Source organism: Erinaceus europaeus, chromosome 8 (genome assembly GCF_950295315.1).
Source record: "Erinaceus europaeus chromosome 8, mEriEur2.1, whole genome shotgun sequence".
Classification (NCBI taxonomy): Eukaryota; Metazoa; Chordata; class Mammalia; order Eulipotyphla; family Erinaceidae; genus Erinaceus; species Erinaceus europaeus.
Window position 1 is genome coordinate 56,565,296 of NC_080169.1, and position 25,365 is coordinate 56,590,660.

Sequence of the window (25,365 nt, forward strand, 5' to 3'; positions counted from 1 at the left end):
TGAGTTCAATCCCCAGCAGCACATGTATCAGAGAGATGTCTGGTGCTTTCTCTCTCTCCTCCTATCTTTCTCATGAAAAATAAATAAATATTTTTTAAATAGAAAAAGAAAGATTTAATGCACACTGAATCTCAGAATAAGTGTTCCAAGGTATTAAAATTGTCATAAATGTCAGACAGCTTCAGAAAAATGTTTCAAGGGGCTGGGTGGTGTTGTACTTGGTTGAGCACATATGTTAAAAAGCACAAAGATCTAGGATCAAGTCCCCGGCCCCCACCTACAGGGGTAAACTTTGTGAGTGGTGAAGCAGTGTGGCAGGTGTCTGTCTCTCTGTCTCTCCCCCTCTCTATCACTCCCTTCCCTTTCACTTTCTGGTTGTCTCTATCCAATAAATAAACAAAGATAATTTTTTAATGTTTAAGAAATAAAAGAAAAATGTTTTAAGGTTTAAGACCCTTTGAGTTCTGTACCACAAGAAAAAAAACAAAACAAAACAAAGAAATGGGTGGGGTAGATAGTATAATGATTATACAAAAAGACCTCATGCCTGAGGTTCCAAAGTCTCAGATTCAATCCCCCACACCACCACAAGTCAGAGCTGAGCAGCAATCTGGTAAAATAATAATAATAATAATAATAAAAATAGATAAATAATGGCAAACACTAGAAGAAGAAGAATAGATAAATAATACCAAGAGATCAATTATTATAGTCCTTGCAAAGCAAAAGTAATCATGGAAAAGATATAGTCACCTTGATCTGCTTTCACAATTCATCACATCTTGACAAGATTTTCTTCCCCAAGATCATCACTACCTTCTATACTAGTGGAATTAATAACTTTTGTTTCTTTTAGTTCATATTTCCCTATAACTACATTTGAAAGCTATTTTTCTACTTGTACTAGAAACTCTTCAAGAGAAAAAAAAACAAGTTTATAGCATTCAGCACTATTTCCCCAGAACCTAGCATAGCACCTAGCACAATCGATACTGAATAAACTAATGCAGCTCAATTTTTTTATCTATATTTATTTGTTGGATAGAGACAGCCAGAAGTCGAGTGGAAGAGGAGACAGAGAGGGAGACAGACAGACACCTGCAGCCCTGCTTCACCACTTGCAAAGCTTTTCCCCTGCAGGTGGGGACCGGGGGCTCGAACCTGGGTCCTTGTGCACTGTAATGTGTGCGCTCAACCAAGTGTACCACCACCCGGGCCCAATGCAGTTTAATTTTAAACAACAGTCAAAGAAAATTTCCATTTAGAAAGTTTTAAGCTGTGTCAGAGGAAAACATAAAAGCAAGTCATAAAATATATCAAAAATATTGTATTTTAAAACCTCTGCAGAATGATAGTGTAATTTCCACTAACTTCAGACTCTATGCCTCAAAAACTCATTCTTTTTAGAAAGCAATTTCTATTCTGCAGAGTAATGGTACTATAAATGCTAGCATTATCGTGGTGTTCTTTAAACCTTGAAAGTGATTGAAATTTGGTTTTCTTTTATTAAAGGTGACTGAAGATTCCAATGAATTTTAAGAAGGGTACAGTGAATAGAAGAGTATGATCAAAAATCTTAAATAGCATTTTTTTTTTTCCTCCAGGGTTATCACTGGGGCTCGGTGGCAGCACTACAAATCCAATACTCCAGGAAGCCAGTTTTCATTTTTATTGGATAGGACAGAGAGAAATTGAGAGAGGAGGGTAAGACAGAGAGGGAGAGAGACAGAGAAATACCTGCAGAACTGCTTCTCTGCTTATGAAGCAAACCTCCTGCAGGTATAGGTGGAAAACTGGTATCCTTGTGCTTTGTAGTATGTGCACTGAACGTGGTGTACCACAGCCCAGGCTCCCATTAAACATTAATTGTTGTTGTTGTTGTTATTTAGATACAAAGAGAGAGAGACAGAGAAATATACAGACAAACAGACAGACAATACCAAAGCTTCCTTCAATGAAGTGGAGATTAGCTTCAAACCCAGATTGTGCACAGGGCAAAGCAGTACAGTGGTCCCATACTCCCAGAGAGATAAAGAATAGGAAAGCTTCCAATGGAGGGGATGGGACACAGAACTCTGGTGGTTGGAACTGTATGAAATGCTACCTTCTTATCCCACAGTCTTGTTGATCATTATTAAATCACTACTTAAAAAAATTAAATGTTCAAAATAAAATCCTTACAGCTCATAGTTGCATGTCACTTATTATGTGTCAGACATTTTACTGAGTATTTTATAAGTATTAGTTCATAGTATTTATAGCTGGTGAAGAAATAAATGCGATGTAAGGAGAAAGGGGGTGGTGCACCTTGTAGAGCATTACCATGCACAAGAACCCAGGTTCAAGTCCTCAGTCCTCACCTGCAGGGGGAAAGATTCACAAGTGATGGAGGCAGTGCTGCAGGTGTCTCTTTTTCACTCCTTTCCTATCCCCTGTTCCCTCTCAATTTTTCTGTCTGTGGCAAAAGAGAAAAAAAAGTAGAGCAGAGAGAGAAGAAGAAAAGAGACTGGCTGAAGTGGTAGATTCATCATATGGGTACTAAGCCTCAGTGATAATCCTAGAGATAAACAAACAAATATATGCGATGTCACAATTGAAGATAAACGGCAGCACATGAAATCTCCAATACGAATTTTTCCACATTATTCCAACAAAGTTCAAATGACTATCACCCCCAAATGCATGGTGATATTTAATAAATTCCCCTACACAGGGTTCTGCCTTCTCCTAGGACACCAGACCTATCAGAAATAACTAAGCAGGACTTGTGTTTAACTGACAAAAAGTGGGAACTGAATGCTGGTTCTGATTCTATCACCTGTCAGCTTTGTTACTTCACATCACCTTTTAAGTTTCTCAAGATCTTCGTTTTTAAGCTCTATAAAAATGAAGACACTCAAATTATGTCTGAATTTCTTCTCTTTCTATGAGTTTAAAGTTTTATACAAAATTGTAACTACTGAAGGTGTGGGAGAAAAAATCTGGACTTGAAAAGTGATCTGATTCATTGGTGAGTAGACACAAGTTCATAATAATCTATATGAGCAAATCACATCATCTTAATAGTTACTATGCTAACTTCTGTGTTACAATTACAAACTTAAATATTCCTCAAAGGACTTATAAGAGTTGTGAAAAGAGCACAATCTTTTCACCTAAGTAAAGTGACTTCATGGAAATAAATGTCAATGTTTACCCTTCTTTTAAAATAAAATTATGTTTTTCTTTCCTAGAAGTGTTCAAAGATTCTTGCCAGACACAGATCTCGAAAATATTATACTTAATCCTTCCATAATGCAGGAGAGTGCTTTGAGAACTCCTGGGGCAGCTGTTGCAGTTGCTGGAGACCTCGCCCCTACACTGCCCACAAGAGCAACTGGAGGCATGCTGTACAGCAGCCCCTGACACACAAGAATGAATATGTTTATAACTTCCCAGACTTTCTTGCGGCAACAGAAAGGTTAACTCCAGCAAAAGCAGCTGTAGTGACACAAATCAAGCTTTAAAATGAGGAATGCTCAGTGAAATTCCAATATACAAGCATCAGAAAGCTCATAAACCAGTAAACAGGTAATCTACATTGATCAGCTATGTTATAACCTGGGGCCAAAAAGATAGTAAAATAATCATACAAAAAGACTTCAAAGCCTGAAGTTCCAGAGTCTCAGATTCAATCCCCAGCACCACCTTAAGGTAGAGTTGAGCAGTGTTCTGGTAAAATAAACAAACCTGAATGTAACTACCTGGATAATAATAATGATAATTTGGGTTAATGCTACCAGATGTAGAAAGCATGAGGTCAAAGGCAGCATTGTCTGACCAGCAAAGCTGAAATACTCTTCTAGTCAATGGCCCATTTTTATCCACAAGATCAGCACACAATTCAAAGAACTTGTAACAACAGGTTTAAGAAAAAAGTAGAGGGGGCAGCTCATGGTACACCTAGTTGAGCACATATGTTACAGTAGGCAAGAATCAGGGTCCAAATCCCCAGTCCCCACTTGCAGAAGAAAGATTCATGAGTGGTGAAGCTGGGCTGCAGGTATCTCTGTCTCTCTTCCTCTCTATCTACCCCTTCACTTTGAATATCTGGCTGTCTCTATCAAATAAATAAAGAAAGATAATAAAAAAATTTTAAACTAGAATTTCCTTGTGCAACTGTGCAGGTTATGTACTGCACTCGCCTAAGAGGTATAATTGGCATCAACTATGTGTATTGCACACTTGAATTATACATCACAGTAGCTCTATTCTAAAATAGCAATGAAGCTAGAAAAGAATAGTAGTGGCCACAAGTATCTTCTGCCAACAGAAATTGTGAGAAAGAAATTATTTTTTCCTTTATTGGGGAGGATTAATGGTTTACAATCAACAGTAAATAAAATAGTTTGTACGTGTGTAACATTTCTCAGTTTTTCACATAACAATTCAACCCCCCCAGGTCCTCCACTGGCATCATGTTCCAGGGCCTGAACCCCGGCCCCAACCCCAGAATCTTTTACTTTAGTGCAATACAACCAAATACAGTCCAAGTTCTGCTGTATGTTTTCTTATTTTTCAACCTCTTTTTTTATTGTTATTAGTGACTTAATATGATAGACAAGATTGTGGGATAAGAGGTGTACAATTCATACAATTCACCTTCTTCACCTCATCTTGGATGGAGCTTTGAAGGAATCATGCTACAAGAGATAAGTCAGAAATTCTGATACTGTTTGAGCTGTCTCCATGTGAATGAGAGTTTTGGGCTCACGCTCTCTCGTTCTTATTATGATATTTTTTAACCAGAGCACTGCTCAGCTCTTGCTGATGGTGATTCGGGGGATTGAACCTCAGACTACGTGTAGCATCAAGCATGAGAGTCTGTTTACATAACCACTAGAGTGCCATATCTCATCTCCCTCCATCGGAAGCTTCCCTATTCTTTGATCTCTCTTAGAGTATGGACCAGAGATCTCTATGGGGTGTAGAAGGTCAGAGGTCTGGCTTCTGTAATTGCTTCTCCACTGGACATAGGCATTGACAGGTCAATCCATACTCCCAGTCTGTCTCTACTTTTCCCTAGTGGGGTAGGTTTCTGGGGAGGTGGGGTTCCAGGACACATTGGTGAGGTCATCTGCCCAGGGAAAGCAGGTTGGCGTCATAGTAGCATTTTTCAACTTCTGTCTATGAGTGAGATCATGCCATATTCATCCTTCTCTTTCTGACTTATCTCATGTAACATGACTCCTTCAAGTTTCATTCAAGATGAGGTGAAGAAGGTGAATTCACCATTTTTAATCGCTGAGTAGTATTCCATTTGTGTATATATACCACAACTTTCTCAGTCACTTATCTGTTGTTGGACACCTGGGTTGCTTCCAGGTTTTGGCTATTACATATTATGCTGCTATGAAGACAGGTATACACAAAACTTTTTGGATGGCTGTGTTTGGTTCGTTAGGACATATCCCCAGGAGAGGAAATGCAGAGTCACAGGGAAGGTCCACTTCTTGCCTTTGAGAATTCTCCAGACTGCTCTCCACAGGGGTTGTATCACTTGACATCCCTACCAGCAGTGCAGGAGGGTTCCTTTGTCCCCATAACCTCTCGGTATTTGTTGCTGCTACCTTTTCTGATGTATGACATCTCATTGTTGTCTTTATTTGCATTTCTCTGACAATCAGCGACTTGGAGCATTTTTTCATACTTATTGGCTTTTGATCTCTTCTATGGTGAATATATCCTCTCCCTATTTTGGGGTGAAGTTATCTGTTTTCTTGTTGTTGAGTTTGGTGAGTTCTTTATATGTTTTGGTTATTAGCTTCTTGTCTGATATGTGGCATATAAAGATCTTCTCCCATTCTGTAAGTGTTCTCTGTTTGGGTGGTGGTTTCTTTTGCTGTGTGGAAGAGAAACTATTTTTTAATTTCAGAATGACTTTATCTCCTTAGGCAAACCTCAGCTTCTCAGTCCTGTAGTACAAAAATTCCATAGCAGACAAAGAATTCAATTCACCTGTCTCAACATTTTGTAAGAGGTTTCTTAATCATCCAGAAATGATACAATAATCAAAATTAATTCCCTCCCCAAGGGCCAAGTAGTCATAGCTAAGCACACCTCATACAATGGGTTCAGTCCAAGATTTTTCCTGGTTCCACTTCCTTGAATTCAGAAGTCTCAGTTTCACAGCTGGGCCTCAAGAAAATATTCAAGAACCAGGAGCATTCCTTCTTAATCAGTATATTCACCAGAGGTTTGGGGGTAAGGTTAGCTTACATTTCCCTAGTGGACCAACTAGTCAAATTTCATTAACAAAACCAACTAGGAGATGGTCATTCAAAAGAAAAGTCCAGAACACAGATAATATTACATTAAATGCTGTTAACTTTTTGGTTATCCAAGAAATTCAAATTAGGCTTTTGAAAGTTCAGTGGGTTTATAAAATTAATTTTAAACTGCAAACTAGAAAGGCAATGTACACCTATTTGCACTGTGGTATACTTAAATTACACATATATTATTTATTAACATGTGTCATTTTACCCAGTAAAGCGCATGTAAGGTTTTTGACACTGGAAATTCTCTTACATCTCCACACTGCACTTAGCACAGTCTAGGAAAACACCAACAATTTGTAGCACTTAATGAATGTTTTTCAGGTGCAAAGCATAAATCTAAGACTTGCAGGTATGTCAATACATTCAATCCAGCAATGGCTTGGAATAGACAAAATTTATTTTGGTTTACAGAAACTAGAGGCAAAACTAGAGAATACAAGCAACTTGCCAAAGTCACAAAATCAATGAATAAATATTTATTGTTTATTTTTAGCTCTATGATTTAATAGTGATTTACAAGATTATCAGACAGTAGGGGTATAGTTCCTGTTGAGAGGGTAAGAGGCCTAATAATCTCTCCCCAAATGTTTCTAAATTCAACAAAGAATTGAGAGGGGAAAAGATAACCTTTCAGGCACCTTTAAGCTTTTATTCAAGAAAAGTCAAAGCATGTGCACAGAGAAACACATGGACAAAAGGAAATATTGTGGTGAAGCTAGTTTGGGTTTTTTTTTTTTTTTTTTGCACTTTTTAAAAAAATTTATAAAAAGGAAACACTGGCAAAACCATAGGATAATAGGGGTACAGCTCTATACAGTTCCCACCACCAGAACTCCATATCCTATCCCCTCCCTTGATAGCTTTCCTATTCTTTAACCCTCTGGGAGTATGGACCCAAGGTCATTGTGGGATGCAGAAGCTGGATGGTCTTGCTTTTGTAATTGTTTTCCCCGCTGAACATGGGCATTGACAGGTCGATCCATACTCCCAGCCTGCCTCTTTCCCTAGTGGGGCGTTCTAAAGTTCAGTCTTCAGTTCCTTTCTAAGCCACTACTACACCTATTACCTCTTTCAGGTGTGCTTCCCTTTTCCTCTTTCCTCTAAGATAAGGGCAACCAAGTCCTAACTTTGTCAGGTGTTTTTCAAATTCACTTCCCGCTCAGTGACATAGGTAAAAAACAAATGTTCCTGATGACAAGTTTCAGTACCTAGTGGAACTGGGGTTCTAATCTTCCCCTAACGCTCCCACTAAGATTCCATTGCCCCCCCCCCACCTCCCAGCTATCCCATAATAAGAACCATAGTTCCCCTATGTCTTAGGGATGGGTTGACTTTTTTTTCAAGTTCATGCTTTAATTCTCTATATTCCAAATATGAGTGAGACCATCAGTAGTTGAATTTCACTTCCTTACTTATTCACTAAGCATAATCACCTTCAAATTTGTAAGGACACAGGTCTTTTATTGAGGAAAAAAGGAAAAAAAAGTAATGGCCACCAAGAGCAGTGGAATTGTAGTGTAGCCATCCAGCCCCAAAGACAACCCTACTGGCAATAAAAGTCATAGAAAGAATGCTTATTCATGGGTTTTTCATTAATAAAAGTGCTTTAGGTAATATTCTCTCCTAAATATGTCATATATGTTATGTCACTGATGACATTAGATTTTACAAAATCCTATGGAAATACTGATTTCACTAGAATTTTCTAAGTAATGAAGCCAAAATTAAGAGTTGTGTTTTTACTGTAAAGACAAAATCTAACATTAATCCTTCATTTAAAAAAAAAAAAAAAAACTTCAGTCTAATGAAAGAAAAGGCCATAAATGTGTGGGAATGGGGTATGTAAAGAAATTCTCTGTGTCATTCAATTTCATTGTAAACCCAAAAACCATTCTTTCTTAAAAAAAAAAAAAAAAAAAAAAAGTTGTTGTTTTTTACGTAAACTCAAAAGCCTCTGTCTCTTCTCAACTCCAGGATTCCATTTTTTTCTGAAAATTCCAGACTGCCAACCTCCTTCTGTACAACTTAAAACTTTCCCACAGTCCTTTATATCATTCTTGAAGGCTTTCTTTATTTCTGTCTTTTATCATAGATTGTACAAGTTCCCAGAAGATAACACCAAGACACACACTTCTCTGTTCTCTTTAGCACTTAGTTTAGAAAATATAAAATAATTATATGCAGATAAAACATAAGAGGTCATGGAAATGTAACTTTTTACATTAAAAAATACATACATACATAATACATACAAAAAATGCATACATAAAAAGAGGGAAAAGAGCTTTTCCCTCTTTTTAAACCAAGTATACTATAATTCAAGTTATTATTTTTGAAAGCCAGAGTACATAATAACTTTATTTTTAATAAGATCATTTCTCAAAATATCCATAGAGTGAACATTTATGTACTTGTAAAAATTAGCTTCAAACTTCTGTCATTTCACCAAGAAACAAGTGCTTACTAAACAAACAGAAGCTGCAACTGCCTTCAACTCTACTGTTGACAGCAGTCAGATCAGGCATGTAGGGAGGCATGTAGTCCAACCATTCATAGTTTTAATATAATAAAGCCTGGAAAATGCCATATACCAAATAGAGATTATTTTTCTGCTTTAGGTTTATAGAATTTATCCTTATTATTTTAAATAAAAAGTACGAAGAGATACATTAAAAGAAGAGAGTCGTGCACTTTTTATAAACCCCAAATGTGTGCACAGAAATCTGAAGACAAAAAGGATTATCTTTTAAAGATTTCACCTTAACACAGAAGGAAAGAACCAAATAACGCTAATATTGTTGTTTTAAATCTCCTTCTCACCTGGCATAAATCATGAGAGGGGAGAGGTGTAGAGAAAGAAAAGAAAACCAATTGTATTTACCAAAAAAGAAAATGCCCTTGCCTCAAAAATGCTGAACATTTACCATGTAACCTGCCAATTTCACTCCTAAGCATACATCCAAGAAAAATGAAATCACCTGTACTCTCAAGAACTTGTACATGGATGTTTACAGTAGCATTATTCATAATAATCAAAAGCGGTAACAACCCCAATCTCCATCAAGTGATGAATATAGAAGGAAATGTTGGGTATCGATATATTTCAACCATTGGAAAAAAACAGATAAACCTTTAAGAACATTATATTAAGTGAAAGAATGTGATTATGCAAAAACTATATATATGATTTCACAGTAAATGAAAACTCTAGAATATAGGGAAACCTACAGATAATGATACATTTCTGGGCATCAAAGGTGGGGAGAAGGGGGCAAAAGTGGAGGAGAACAACTTGTAGTATATATAAAGCTTCATTTTTTAAGTGTTGAAAATATTATAAAACCTCAGTCTATTCATATGAAAACGTAAGGCAACTCAAATTAGGAAACAACTGACACTACAGTTTGAAGTGAAATTGGAACCTCTGATAAAATACCAAAAACAAAATATGCCACCATGTCATGACCTTGGTTGAGTGATTTCTGTATTCTGGGTCTCAAGTTTACTGAAAGTAAAATAGGAGTTCACAGAGTTTTTAATTAACATAAAAATTAAACATAAAAAATAATAATCCAGTAGCATTCTTAATGAAAAACAAGTTGTTAAAAACTGTTACTTTTGATGCTGTTGTTAAATCTAGTATAAGAAGCTCAAAGTTTTTGGCGCAAAACTCGAGGACCGGCATAAGGAACCCAGTTCAAGCCCCCAGCTCCCCACCTGCAGGGGGATCGCTTCACAATATGTGAAGCAGGTCTGCAGGTGTCTATCTTTCTCTCCCCCTCTCTGTCTTCCCCTCCTTTCTCCATTTCTCTTTGTCCTATCTGGCAACAAAAACATCAATAACAACAATAATTAATAACCACAACAATGATAAAAACAAGGACAATAAAAATGGAAAATAAATAAAGAAGCTCAGAGTTTTTAAACATAAAAATAAAGCATCTGGGGCTCGGCAATGTGTACCCAGTTAAAAAGATAATGATGGGGAGTCGGGCGGTAGCGCAGCGGGTTAAGCGCAGGTGGCGCTAAGCACAAGGACCAGCGGAAGGATCCCAGTTCAAGCCCCAGCTCCCCACCTGCAGGGGAGTCACTTCACAGGCGGTGAAGCAGGTCTGCAGGTGTCTGTCTTTCTCTCCCCCTCTCTGTCTTCCCCTCCTCTCTCCATTTCTCTCTGTCCTATCCAACAACGATGACATCAATAATAACTACAACAACAAAACAACAAGGGCAACAAAAGGAATAAATAAATAAATTTTTTAAAAAAGTTAAAAAAAAGATAATGATGAATAATACTTAATATTCAGAGGATCAGTCAATCAAGATGCCTTAATGATTATTAACATCTATGCACACAATGAGGGGCCTTCTAAATAAATACATCAAACATCTACTGAGAAGGCTACAGCAATATAGTAACAGCAACACAGTACAGTAGGGGATTTCAGCACCCCTTGGATGTTAAACCAGAAACTATCCAATACTTAGAGGAAAATGTTGGCAGAACTGCAAGGGGTTCAGGTTCTGAAACATGATAACAGAGGAGGACCTAGTGGAGGTTGTATTTTTGTGTAGAAATGTTAAGCATGTACATACTATTGTATTTTACTGTTGACTGTAAACCATTAACCCCCCAATAAAGAATTTTTGTTAAAAAGCTCAGATATAAATATAAAATTAATTTTTTAAATATAAAATTAAAGCATCTGGAGCATGGCAATGGTGCACCCAGTTCAGCACGTTTCAATGCACAAAAACCCAGATTCAACCCCCTGGTCCCCACCTATAAGGGGGAAGCTTCATTAGAGGTGAAGCAGCACTACAGGTGTCTCCCTCCTTCATCTCACCTTATCCTTTCAATTTCTCCATGCCCTGTCAAATAAAAATTAAAAATAACAAAAATAAATAAATAAATATTAAACATACAGTGGCAATGCTAACACAAAGTAACTAGACGCTCAGTAAACTATCACTTTTGTCACTTTGTTAAATTTGACATTGGGAGTCTGGCAGCAGCGCAGCAGGTTGAGCGCAAGTGGCACAAAGTGCAAGGACTGGCATAAGGATCCCAGTTCGAGCCCCCGACTCCCCACATGCAGGGGAGTCGCTTCACAGGCGGTGAAGCAGGTCTGCAGGTGTTTGTTTTTCTCTACCCCTCTGTCTTCCCCCTGCTCTCTCCATTTCTCTCCTATCCAACAACGATGACATCAATAACAACAACAATGATTACAACAATAAAACAAGGACAACAAAAGGGAATAAACAAATAAATAAATAAATTGACATTAAGATGAATTTAAGGCATCTTCTAGTAACAATATGGTTGACTTAAGCTGTGCTATTCAGTACAGTCACCACTAGCCACTGGTGATTATTTAAATGTAAGTTAATTAAAATTTTCAAGTCCTCAATCCATGCATGAACTATACTTCATATGCCATAAACATCTAATGTTTATTTGACAGCAAACTCTGGAAAAATATCAACAGATAAATTTCTGTCAACCAAGTACATGAATACCATCATTACACCTGAAACCTACATAGACTACATGAAAATATTAAACTTTATATCTATATACCTTAAAACTTTTACATTCAATCTAAGAAACTGCATGAATTATAGGAAGTCCTACCTTCTGTCAAGAAAGTAACAAGAAAGAATAAATTAAGTGGATACCAACTTCCCAGACAATATTTTTAGTCTGCCTGGATGTTACCTATCAAGCTTAGGTAAAATTTACTAAAGTCATGAGCTCCTTGAAACATACCTAAGATAGACTTCCTATCTTCTTTCCACCCCAAGACTCCTAAATCTCATCTTCTCTATTCTTCTATTCTTACTTTTTGGTTCCTATATATTAAACACTTTGTCCTGTTTTGTATTTTACCACTTTTCAGCCACCAAGTTGCAGATGCTACTATGATTCCATCCTGATGTCTCTGGGCAGAAAACTTCAACAATAGGTTTCGAACCTCACCTCTCCAGAGCCCTACTGGAGGTATAGATCAACCTATCAACACCCATGTCAAAACTCCTGCCTTCTATACCCCAAAATGAATTTTGGTCCATACTCCCAGAGGGGGAGAAATGTCTAGGGAAAGATGTCTACAGGGCTCTGAACTGTAATTCCATCAGGACCTGGAGAGAGAAGAGGAAAAAAGGAATGATATCTGGAAGTAGTAATGGAGGTCAGTGTGAGATGGAAAGGGAGAGAAGGCAGGACCATGGAAAAAATGGGCATATAGACAGACAGACAGAAATCATTATAGAAATCACAGACTCTATTTTATAAATAAAAATTAAAGAAAGAAATAATAATCAATTCCTATTTGTGACCTTGGGAAAACCACTGCAGTTTCCATTGGAGGGAATGCAGACACAGAATTCTGGTGGCGGGAACGGTGTGGAATTGTACCCCTGCTATTTTGTAATTTTGTAAGTTACTAATAAAAAAGGAGGGAGTCATTCTTCAATGTTTCTCAATTTATCGTTTCTCAATTAGGTGCTTTGAACTAAAGGGGGAATGTAGCAGACTAAACAAATTTCATTAAGTAGTCAAAAACAGACCAAGAAGCTTAGTTTTAAGTACTCTTCAGAAGAAGGGACAGCATCTCTCCACTGTCAGTCATATTAAGGAAGATTCTCCTGAGTGACTACACATCATGGGTTCAGATTCAGATACCAAAAAGATGTTGAAATTAACTATGCGATAATACTGAATAATAATTAAAACATTCCTTCTACTGCAAATCAAAAGTTTTCACATTTAAAATATAGCACCACTATAAAGGAGTTAAATGGAATTCTTGGAAGAAAAGGATGAACATTTGGATTTAAAGTGAATGCACTTTGCTTATCTTATTCCATCTGGAATATACCCAGTAATTATGCCTGGAAGTTGCAAGGCATTTCCTCTGGGGAACTTTAAGTGCTTGAAAAACATGGGCTAATTCACCTTTGTAATATCCTAAGGCAGTAAAAAAGACACTTGGTACTATCTAAAACACACAAACACACACACACACACACACACACTTTCTCTCCTTTTCCCTCTCCCTCTCCCTCTTGCTCTCTCTCTCTCTCTCTCTTTCTCTCTCGCTCTCTCTCTCTCGCTCTCTCTCTCTCTCGATCTCTCTCTGTCGCTCTCTCTTGCTCTCGCTCTCACTCTGAAGTGGATTTCCTGAGGTTGCAGTCAGAGCCAGCTGATTTGAAATGGGAATTTATATGTTCTGGATCAGCACCCACAGACACTGAACCAGAAGATTTAAACCACTGGAAACTCTGAGAGTCTTTTAGTATGAGTCAAAGTCTCTGAAGAAAGGTTGGCAAATTTCCAGGACATCAGACCCCTTGGCAGAAATCTTGGTGGCCACAGGAAGTCTTAAAAGAATGGCTCTTTGCTTACTCAAAAACCAGGGAGAGCCACATTAACATGCCAAAGATGTGATCATATTCTAGATATACATTTATTTATTCTTTATTTTTCTCAACTTAAAATTAAAATCACCAGGTAAATTGTTTATACAAAATTTTAAAGCAAATAATTTATACTGTTTATTAACTAAAGTATCTGGTTTGTATTTCAATACAAGTTCTTAAATTGTAAATAAGTACATGATTAATTAAGTAATTAATTAAGTCTCTGTGAGCTTGGCATATCTGCCAATAGAGGATCTTGGCTATGACTTGTTCAAAGAAACCCCTTTCCAGGACTGGAAAAGCTAGATTTTACATCTGAGAATGGGTAGTTTATTCCATAAATACTTCCTTTTCCTGTGTTATCTTAAGATATTATGTCCTTGCCTTGCTACTTGTCTAATCTGCCAAGCGATTGCAACACGGTGTGGATTGAACATTAGCAGAGATAAAATTTATATTTTTCCTGGCTGTTGAAAAAAAAAAAGAGAGAAAAGAAAACCTCACTCAGTTGGGAAGGTATCTAAGGAGACAGAGTACAGAATTTATACATGTGAGGCCAGTTTCAATACCCAACACCACTTATGCCAGAATGGAGTAGTTGTCTTTTCAATCTCACATTCTGATTAAAGAAGCAAATTCATCTTAAAAAAAAAAAAAGACCTTCTCATGAATAGTGACTGCATCTTACTTAAGAAATAATAATAAACCAAAAAAAAAGAAATAATAATAAAACAAAATATTGTAAATCTTATAGACTTTCCTAAACTCCACTTAATATCTTAAAGCCTAAGGCATTTCTCTAGGGCTTTTGGCAACACAGAAACCTATATATGAGTGTTTATAGCAGCCTTATTTATAGAGTCCAAGCATAAAATGAACCAAGTCAGTGTTCAGTAGGTAACTAAGCAATCTGAAATATACCTATAAAGCGAAGCATAATTCATAGAGAGGGAAAAAATAATTGGTATAAAAATTAATCTGGAATGATTACATACTGTATGATTCCAACTATATAAAGGGAGAAAATATAAAGATAGCCAAAAAGGTCAATATTTGACAGAAATTCAGGTAAAGAAGAGAAAGGATGAATGATGAGGTGGAGCACTATGAAAAAGGTTTTTATGATACTGTGATACTGTATACATGTCACTTTATATCTGTCAAAATACAATGAACACAGTCACCTATTGACTGAAGTTAATAATAATGAATTAATAACATTGCCTTGTCAATTTAAACAAATATGTTACACTAATGCAAAGAGACAATCGTCAATATAACTGAATGAAGAAAACAGTTACTTCACTCCTTCCACATTAATAACAAAACCACAATATTGAGAATTGGGAGGTAGCGCAGCGGGTTAAGCGCACATGGCGCAAAGCGCAAGGACCAGCATAAAGATACTGGTTCGAGTCCCCGGCTCCCCACCTACAGGGGAGTCACGTCACAGGCGGTGAAGCAGGTCTGCAGGTGTCTGTCTTTCTCTCCCCTTCTCTGTCTTCCCCTCCTCTCTCCATTTGTCTCTGTCCTATCTAAAAATGACGACATCAATAACAACAATAATAACTACAACAACAGTAAAAAAAAAAAAAAACAAGGGCAACAAAAAGGGAAAATAAAAAATTTTTAAAAATTAAAAACAAAACATTACATGGAAAACCTAACATAGAAATAGACCTTCCACAGCAAGGGACAAATGGCCAGCACCCAGGCAGCACAGACACATACAGATTATTCCCCTAAGAAAAAGTCTTGTCATTGTGATAACACATAGCACTTAGGAAGAGATCTAAGATTTTAATCTGGCAAGCAGAGAATAGGCTATATATACTAAGATCCCTGTGCCCCAATATTATTACAATCTTGTGCCTACAACTTTACAACAATGGAAAGCAGAAAAAATAAAAATTGCAAAGTAGGTAGGAGTCACAATAGCTGCCCCTCCTGAGAACCACTATAGCTTGCTGATAACAGCTGAGATGGATGCCATATTGGAATTCAGCCTCCAGAGGAATAGTCCCTGGGGGTGGATTCTATGGTTTTCCATTACTGCCTCAGAGTCACTCATATTCAGTTCCTTGCTAACTAAATATTGTGCAAAGCACTGTCATTACATGGACTGAGGCCCTTACCCCATATCAAAACTGTAACCGCCACTCAAAGCAAGCTACAATTTGATGAGCACCTGCAACTTCAAACTTCTGATTCTGTACAGGCTCAAACACAAACGCTTGACCCAGGTCCTCATGCAGCATCACACAATATGAGAAGACAGAGGAAACTACCAGCAATTTTGAACCAAGACAGCAACTTCAAGAAAAGTCCAAATTCAACAGAGGACATCAAAGATAAAGACGTTGAAATGAAAAGCTTAATGGAAAAAAAACTTTAAGAAAATCAGAGAAAGTATGAAAGTCATACAATATCTAAACCTACACACACACACACACACACACACACACACACACACACACACACACACACACTGTAAAGGGGCCATAAGTAAAATGTTAAAAGTGGTGAGCTGGAGAATTGGGTAGAGGAAACCATCAATTAAAAGGGGAAAAAAAGGGGGGGAGAAATAGAAATGAAAGTAAATGGAGGTAACAAGAGAATTGTAGGGAGTCGGGTGGTAGCCTAGTGGGTTAAGCGCACATGGCGTGAAGCACAAGGCCCGGCATGAGGATCCCGGTTCGAGCGTCTGGCTCCCCACCTGCAGGGGAGTCGCTTCACAGTCAATGAAGCAGGTCTGCAGGTGTCTATCGTTCTCTCCCCATCTCTGTCTTCCCCCTCCTCTCTCCATTTCACTCTGTCCTATCCAATAATGATGACATCAATAACAACAACAATAACTACAACAACCATAAAATAAGGGCAACAAAAAGGAAATAAATAAATATTTTAAAAAGAGAGTTGTGGGATAACATGCAAGAAGGACAACATTTTTATCATAGAAATACCATAGAAATACCAGAGAAAAAGATAATCATTACTTTAAGAAGTAATAATCAATAATTTCCCTAAATTAAAAGAGACACCCAGATCCAGAAAGCTCTAAGAATTCCAAACAAAATAAACTGAGTACATGCACACCAAGACACATTATAATTAAAATGTCAAAAATTAAAGAAGATAGAACTTTTAAAAAGAGAGAAAATTAAAGTCGCAAATAACAGCATCCCCAATATCAGCTGTATTAACAGTCTTTTAAGGCAGCATTTATTGAGGTTCTTTTGTTTGTTTGTTTGTTTAATGTTAGGTATCCAGGAGGTGACTCAGAGCAAACACAATGCCATAAACAAGAACCCAAGTTCAAGGCCCTGGTCACATGGGAGTGCCTGCAGGGGTGAAGTATGCAAGAAGTGGAGCAGTGCTGTTGCATCTCCCCTTCCTCCACCCCCTCCACTCCGTTCCTAAAATAATTTTTTTGTTGTTGTTAAAAAAAGTGCCCACCAGAAGTGATGGATTTGTGGAGACACTGAATCTCAGCAATAACTATGCAGTACAAAAAAAAAAAAGGAGGGGATAAAACCATTCATGTTCTGACCTCAAAAGACTAGGGTAGTATAGTCAAAACTCTGAATGGAAAAGACCTCCACCCAAGAAAACTCTACCCAACTAATCGTTCAGCTTGGAGGGAATGAAAAGCTTACCAGACAAACAACAATTATAGGATTCAATCCAACTTAAATGGCCCTGCAAGAAATACTAAAAGTGAAATAAAATGTGCCCCAATTTCACAACAGACAGACAGCTGTGTCTGCTGTACCTTCACCTAGAGGACTAGAAATGTAACTAATCTGGTTAAATAATTTTGTTTCCCACAATGTAGTCAACCAAATTGTATGTTTCATTTTATATTCACTTGCATCTTGGTAACCCAGATTGGGTGTGGAATGAAATCAATCCAGATCATGCTTTGTCTTATATGATGACTCACAATGTGACCCATCTGTTCGCACATTACCCTTGAACACACCTGATTGGTGCGCCTTGTAACCAATCACATATACCATCTTGTAACTAATCAAATGTACACCTTGTAAACCAATCAAGTGTACCACCTACTAACCAATCAGATGCACGCCCATTCTGGCTTAAAGGGTATATAAGTGGCTTTCCAAATCAGGCAGGTGGTCTAGCATGGCAGGAATCTTCTAGACATTGCTGATGTAATAAAGACTCGTCCTTTAGCTCTCCTGCACCCTGAAGCTGAAACCCTTAAAGCTGTAACACTCAGAGCTGTTTGTGGATATTTTTCCATAAAAATAAGACTTATATAAAAAGAAAATACTGAACGAGCTTAGTCATGTGGAGTATATAAAGAAACAAAGCAATGTAAGAAAGTCAAATGACAAACTTTTGGACAAGGACTGCAGAACTGAAAGAGGCAGGAGAGAAAAGCAAATTGCAAGAGCAGAGAGGGTCCTTTAGTGGAAGAATATTGACATATTGGTAGTGTGTGTGTGTGTGTTGTGGTGACATTTTAAGAGGTGTGAAACTACTGCTAAAACAATTAATAGTCTTCTTGTAAGCCAAGTTTGCCTCAAAAAAAATTAAAATTTTAAGTATTAATAATTAAGAAAATGGAGGGGGACAACAAAAGTGCCAAGTGATATGAAAAATCTATTTTCTATTCAATTTTTCTGTAAGCTTAAAATTTCTCCCCTAAAAATGTATATTATTATGACTATCATTATTTTAACCAGGATACTGCTCAGCTTTGGTTTATTTTGGTGCCAGGGATTTAACTGGGTCATCCAAACCTCAGGCTCGGAAGTCTATCTGCAAATCTGTTTATTATGCTTGATTCTGATGTTGTTGTTTTTATTATTATTATTATTATTATTATTATTATTATTATTTTGCGATGAGGGTTATTGCTGTGGTATGACAATTCCACCACTCCTGCTGGTTCTTTATTTTCTTTATTTTAATAAAGCACAAGGGGTGGAGGGGAAAAAGAGAGAAGACATCTGAAGCACTGCTCCACAGCTCATAAAGCTCCCCCTTTACATGTGGGTACAGGTCCTCATTCATGGTGGTGTATCTGCTCTACTGAGTGTGTGACCTTCTGCTACCCTCCATTAATTTTTTTAAACATGATAGATTTTCCTTCATATTTCTTTATTAAACTACATAAGGATAAATTTTTTTAAATGTTTCTTGTTTGAAAAAAATAGTGGTAGGTAGAAATAACAAGCAAACAATTCGTCAGTTGCTAGATACATTTCACAATGAATAATCAATATGTGTTAGGGACTCCATTCTACTTCTCAAATGCATGACTAGCTTTTGACATATCACTACGTATGGCATTATGTAGGTTACTGTTGTGACACACATGGATTTTAGGATATGATTAGCATGCAGCTAGGGCTGCCGGATGTAATTAGCATACAGCTGATGTCAAACTGACTTAAATCATGTTTTTTTCGTTATCTTTATTTACTTATTGGATAGAGTCAGCCCCTCTTTCCCGGTTCCCTCTTTTCCTGCACACTTTACACTGCCTCTGCTTTCCAAGACCAACCAAGCTGCCCCTCGCAAAAAAGACTGAACACATGGAGGTGAACTTTGGTAACTAACTTATGGACTCATAGGCCTGGTCTATTCTTACATAACCCTGCCAATAATTGCCTATTTTGATGTACCTAAAATATACCATTCTGTATGGATGTACCACCATGTAATAAACATTGATTGTCTTAAACCATGCTTGCCAAACAGCCACCCCACAAAGTATTTACTTTTTATTACTAAAGGTTACTAGTGTGCATGATTAAAAATCAGCATGTGTACTGATTCAAGAGGTGGCACAGTGGCTAGAGCATAGGACTTACAGACAAGAGGTCCTGAGTTTGGTTTCCATGGCATAGCATGTGTCCGAGTGATGCTCTAGTTTTTTCAAATAAAGAAATCTTTAAAAATATCAGCATGTGGAAGAGTAAAAAATTTAAGTGACTTTTTTTATATTGTATTATATTTAATAAGAGAGAAAGACCGAGATCAGAGCACTGGCTTGTGGGAGGTGCTGGAAATTGAACCTGGGACCTTAGAGTCTCAGACATGAAAATCTTTTGCATGATCAATATATTGTCTCCCCAGCCAAAAAAGGAAAAAACTTTTAAAATATGAAGTTAATTACAGAATGATCACCCCTTCTGTGCTGGAATGGGCAAGGAATGAGAAAGATCCCTGAAACTCAGAAAGAGAAAAAAAACAACGAAAGGAAGCAGAGTAGGTATAGACAAAGTGTTATGGAGTCAGCAGGCCAGGACCCAGTAGAGAAAAGCTGGAGGGGAAAACATCCAACAACATTGCCTAACTACCCTCAGATCTCTTGAGTTCTTCCCTTTGGTTAAACCTAGAAGCCAAAGGGTGAGAAAAATCCATTGATATAACCCATCATGGTCTGTCACTGAGCAGAATGGAGAAGAGATTCAGGGAAGTAAACTAAAGATAGCCATCCATACCCAGGATGTGGACCATGGTCAGCACATCTCAAAACATATTTACATACAATCATGACAAAAGTATATATGCAACCTCCACTTCAATCTACAAGGAACAATAGACTCAGAGGAACCGAAAGTTCAAATCCTAACTTTTGTGACTTTGTAGATGTTTACCCTGGCAAGTGACTTAACCTCTAACTCTCAGATTCACCACTTGAAAAGCAGGAATAATCAAAGTAACTGCTGAAGAGTGGTAAGGATTAAATGAGAGAACATAAAGTGCCTAGTGCCTTCATATATGAAGCACCACTATTATGTGTCCCAGACACATACTTAAGTACAGTTTCTAGCACATCATCTTATACTTATTTTGGTACTTAACTGTTTAATGTATGTTTTCTATTCTCTCAGGTACAAAGCATGGGCTTTCAAAACAGGCAAGAACTGGGTCATTTTACTCTCTTGTTATTCCCCAATGAACCCACCTGATATAGCTGCTGTGTAAACAGGGCAACAAGATAAATGTTTACTAAAGAAGTACATACCCTCTCCAATAAAAGCAGAAAAGCTTAATTGATCTATTAACATGAAGAACAGAAGTACCATTGATGAAATCACTAGCTGTTTTCCTCTGTTCTATAAATGCTCACTTGATTCATAAATTGGTGTAATTAGGCTTCCTCACAAGGATTTTGGTTCTTTTTTGTGTAAAATGTAAGCAACTCAGTAGATATGCCTTCTCAGCAAATAATGCATCAGATTTTAACATATACTACATTTCATTTGGGGATACTTAGAATAATAGGGAAATAGAGATGAGAATAGAAAAGAGAAATAAAACAGATGTCAGAGTACCAGTCTTGGGGAAGATAACAGACGAAAGAAGAATCAGTGCAGGCCTCAAACTCCCCACAGGTGGGCAGTGGTTATGAGATGGAGGTCATTAAGTCTTCCAGAGACTCAAACAGAAGCTAATCAGGCCTAACTGGTAAAATTAAAGGTATACAGTATATACTCCTTTGGGAGTAAGTGAGGGAAGTGCTGAAGTTTAATAGAGTAATGAAAACTACTCAGAAATCCAGGAAAACTTACATCTCTTAGACTAATATGGGAGAAATGAAGTAGAATCCCAGAGAATTGCTCTGAAATTAGCAAAGACACATAAAATAATGTGAATTTTTAAAAAAGAAGAACATTAAAGGTCAGAAAAACACTAAACAATTGGACAAACAACCAAATAAAGAGCAGTGGCCTCTTGGATTTGCATAACTGTGAGAGATAGTGCATCCAGAAATCACAGTAACTATTAATATAGACACCTCAGGCATTAGATATTTTAAAATGGAAAAGGCTGAATAGAATGATTACATAAAAGGTTGCATAGCTGTTGGAAGAGTAGAAAAAAAATAGAAGGTGATATAGAGATAATCCTAATAGTCATAGCTGCTAGAGACAGCTGACAACCTTAGAAGAAAAAAAGAATGTTGTGGGGTTAGCAGATGGGATTACTCAAAGGAAGGGAATGGAGTAAGATTCTAATCAAGGTTAGGGTAAACAGTTATCACTAAGGCCCAGACCTCAGCTAGGTGCCATGACAAGAGTTGATGCTGAAAATTATCTTGAACCATGTCACATTAAAAATGCTGACAGGGATGAAAAAGAGTAAAGTTCTTTTTTTGCCTTCCTCTTACTTTTCAATATTCCAACAGTATTTTCAACTGCCAGAAACTGGAGATCCAGCTGGCAAGGCAATCTGGGTAATGTATTTCACTGAGCTTCAACCCCAGCCTCAAAACATAAAGTATCAAATGGTGAGCTAGATGCTGAAACTGCTAGTAAAAAAGCCAACACAATTTAATTCCCATATTTCCCCACTACATTCCAAGTTCCTTATATGAGAACTCTCCAACGTGGGTTTTCCAGATTACTAAATCTCATCTAAGAAATAGTGAATGTCAAGAAACTTTTCTGACTAGAAAGCAACTGCATTACTAAAATGCTACTCAAAGCCAAGGGGGAGATGGCTCATTGGTACAGCATCTGCCTTGCCTGTGTGATACCTTGGATTTAAACCCTGGAACCACACAAAACCAGCAAAGATAATTCTGTGGATGATGGAGAAAGTAGAAAAATAGTTTTTCAGTGTCCTACCAAATGGGAGAAAATGTTTGTATAACATTCATATGACAAAATGTTACTATACCAGAAATAAATTATAATACATTAAGGGGCCAGGTGGTGTGTATCTGGTTGAGCATGAACATTACCATGCACAAGGTCACTAGTTCAAGCCCCCAGTCCCCACTTGTAGGGGGTAAGATTCACCAGAAATGAAGTAATGCTTCAAGTGTCTCTCTTTCTCTCTCCTTCTCTATCCCTCCTTCAGTTTTTCTCTGCCCTATCAAAATATTAACAAATAATTTTTATCTGCCACCAAGGGTTACTGCTGGGCCTCTCTGATGGCACTACAAATCCACCTCCCCCAGCAGCTATCTCAACCTCCCTTTTTTGTTTCTATTTTTAACTGGATAGGACAGAGAGAAAATGAGAAGGTAGGAGGAAATAGAGAAGGAGAGAGAAAAAGAGACACTTGTTCCCCCATGTAGGTGGGGAACAAGGATTTAAACTCAGATCATTTTGTATGGTAATGTGTGCTCTTAATCAGGTATGCCACTGTCTGCCCCCCACCCAATAATTATTTTTTTTTAAGACAAGAATTCAATAAACTAAACTACCAAAAACACAAACACAAATGTCATTAAAAAATGTTGGGAGTCAGGCTGTAGCGCAGCGGGTTAAGCGCAGGTGGCGCAAAGCACAAGGACCGGCATAAGGATCCCTGCTTGAACCCCGGCTCCCCACCTGCAGGGGAGTCGCTTCACAAGCGGTGAAGCAGGTCTGCAGGTGTCTATCTTTTTCTCCTCCTCTCTGTCTTCCCCTCCTCTCTCCATTTCTCTCTGTCCTATCCAACAACGACAACAACAATAATAACTACAACAACAAAAAAAAATGTCAAACAGACATAATAATACAAAGGATATGGGACCAGGCAGTGGCACACCTGACTGTGCACAAGGACCCAGGTTTAAGGCCCTGGTCCCCACCTGCAGTGGGAAAGCTTCACAAGTGATGCAGTAGAGCTACAGAAGGCTCTCTGTCTCTTCTCCTCTTAATTTCTCTGTCTCAATCCAGTAATAAATAAAGTTAAATTTTAAAAATGAAGAGGACATACAGATAGATGGCCAACAGGCACATGGGGGGGGGGGGAACTGCTCAAAACCACTCATCAGTGAAATGAAAAACAAATCACAAGAGACTACCTAACATCCATGACAATGGTGTGTGTCAATAAAAGCCAGAAATGTCAAGTGCTAAAGAGGGTGCTGAGAAAAAGGAACTCTTTTTTCTTTCTTTTCTTTTCTTTTTTTTAATTAAAAAAGTAGATTCATTTATTAATGAGAGAGAGAGACACCAAAATATCACTCTGGAACATGGGATGCAGGGGCTCAAACTCAGGACCTCATGCTTATAGTCCAGCCTGAAATTTTTGCCCACTGTTGTTAGAATGTAAATTCACCCAATCCCAATGAAAATGGTTTCAATATTTATCAAATTACTAAAAACAGAACTACCATATGATCCAGTAATGTCACTCCTAGGCATCTATCTAAAGAACATAAAATCACTAATCCAAAAAGACTCATATAATGTACACCTATGCTCACTGCAAAACTTCATAATAGCCAAGATATGGAAAAAAAAACCCAAGTATTTAACTTAAAAAATGAGAAGATAAAGAAGGTATATGGTATGTATATAAGTAATAAGAGATATATTAAGATATAAAAAGAGATGAAAGCTTGTATTTTTCTACAGCATGAATGAAGCAGGAGATAGCCATGCTAAGCAAAATAAGTCTGAAGGAAGAGGGTAAGTACTGGAAGGTCTCATTAAAATGTATAGTTAAGTATAAAAAAACTATGTTGAGGGCTGGCCTGTGACACACCTGGTTAATTGCATATGTTACCATGCTCAAAGACCCAGGTTCAAGCCCCCGCTCCCCACCTGCAGGGTAGAAGCCTCACGAGTGGTGAAGGTGTCTCTCTGTCTCCCCTTCCTCTCTCAATTCTCTCTGTCCTATCAAAAGAAAAAGTGGGGTTTGGGGAATGGTCATTAGGAGCAGTGAATTTACCATACTGACACTGAGCCCCAGTGATATAAGCCTGCTAGCAATAAAGGGGGAGGGGGAAATTTAAGCAAAATAAACCCTAAAATTCTTTTTATTATTATTTAATTTTTATTACTGATTTAATAATGATTAACGAGATTATGACATAAAGGGTACAATTCTATACAGTTCCCACCACAATTGTAACATTCTTTGTAGAACCAAAGCGGGAAGAAGGGAAAGGAAAGGGGTCAAATAGGTACTGGGAAGAGGATATTGGTAGCTTGGTGGAATTATGTCATACTGTAAAACGCACTCTGATGAGAAGTGAAGCTTTATCCCCTAAAGTATAGAGCTTTGTAAAATAAGTTTACCAGGGGCCGGGTGGTGGCGCACCTGGTTGAGAGTATGTGTTGCAATGCTAAAGGACCCAGGTTCGAGCCCCCAGTCCCCATATGCAGGGGGAAAGCTTTGCAAGTGATGAAGCAGTGCTGCAGGTGTCTCTCTGTCTCTTTCCCTGTCTCCCCCTTCCTCTTGACTTCTGGCTATCTCTATCCAGTAAATAAATAAAAAAGAAAAAAAATAAGTTTACCAAATTTTTTGAAAACACTTTAAACAAAATTGCTTAGACATAAACACAGGGCTGGAGAGACAGTTCACCATGTAGAGTGCATGCCTTCTCGTGCTTATGGTCCTGGTTCAAACCCAGGCACTTTATGGGAGTGACACAGCACCAAGTGAAGATTTATTTTTTTTTTTTATGAAAGTGGTAAATTCCATAAGTGAAGCATAAAGTAGTACAGAATATCCTTATAAGGGAAATAAATCTTTACATAATAGATAATATGATATACACAAGAGATAATATGATATCCAAAGTGAAGCTTTAGCACTGTGTAAGTCTGTCTCTCTTTCATCTCCCTATATGAATGAAATGGCAGTCGAAGTGGAGAATCACACAAGTATGAAGCCCAACTCTAAAAATAAAAATAAGTAA

The 25,365-nt window shown here is 37.6% G+C and overlaps 1 protein-coding gene across 3 annotated transcripts in view; it reads right to left on the reverse strand.

Annotated features, from left to right (window-relative positions):
• Window positions 1–25,365, reverse strand: part of CDK14 (cyclin dependent kinase 14) — a 722,913-nt gene that overhangs the window by 645,243 nt on the left and 52,305 nt on the right. Inside the window, exon 3 of one of the 3 annotated variants that reach the window (XM_060196255.1) lies at window positions 12,208–12,309. The exons of the other annotated variants lie outside the window; for them this stretch is intronic. The gene's annotated coding sequence lies outside the window, so the exon portion shown is untranslated. The remainder of the gene's footprint in view (window positions 1–12,207; window positions 12,310–25,365) is intronic. 3 annotated transcript variants of the gene reach the window in all.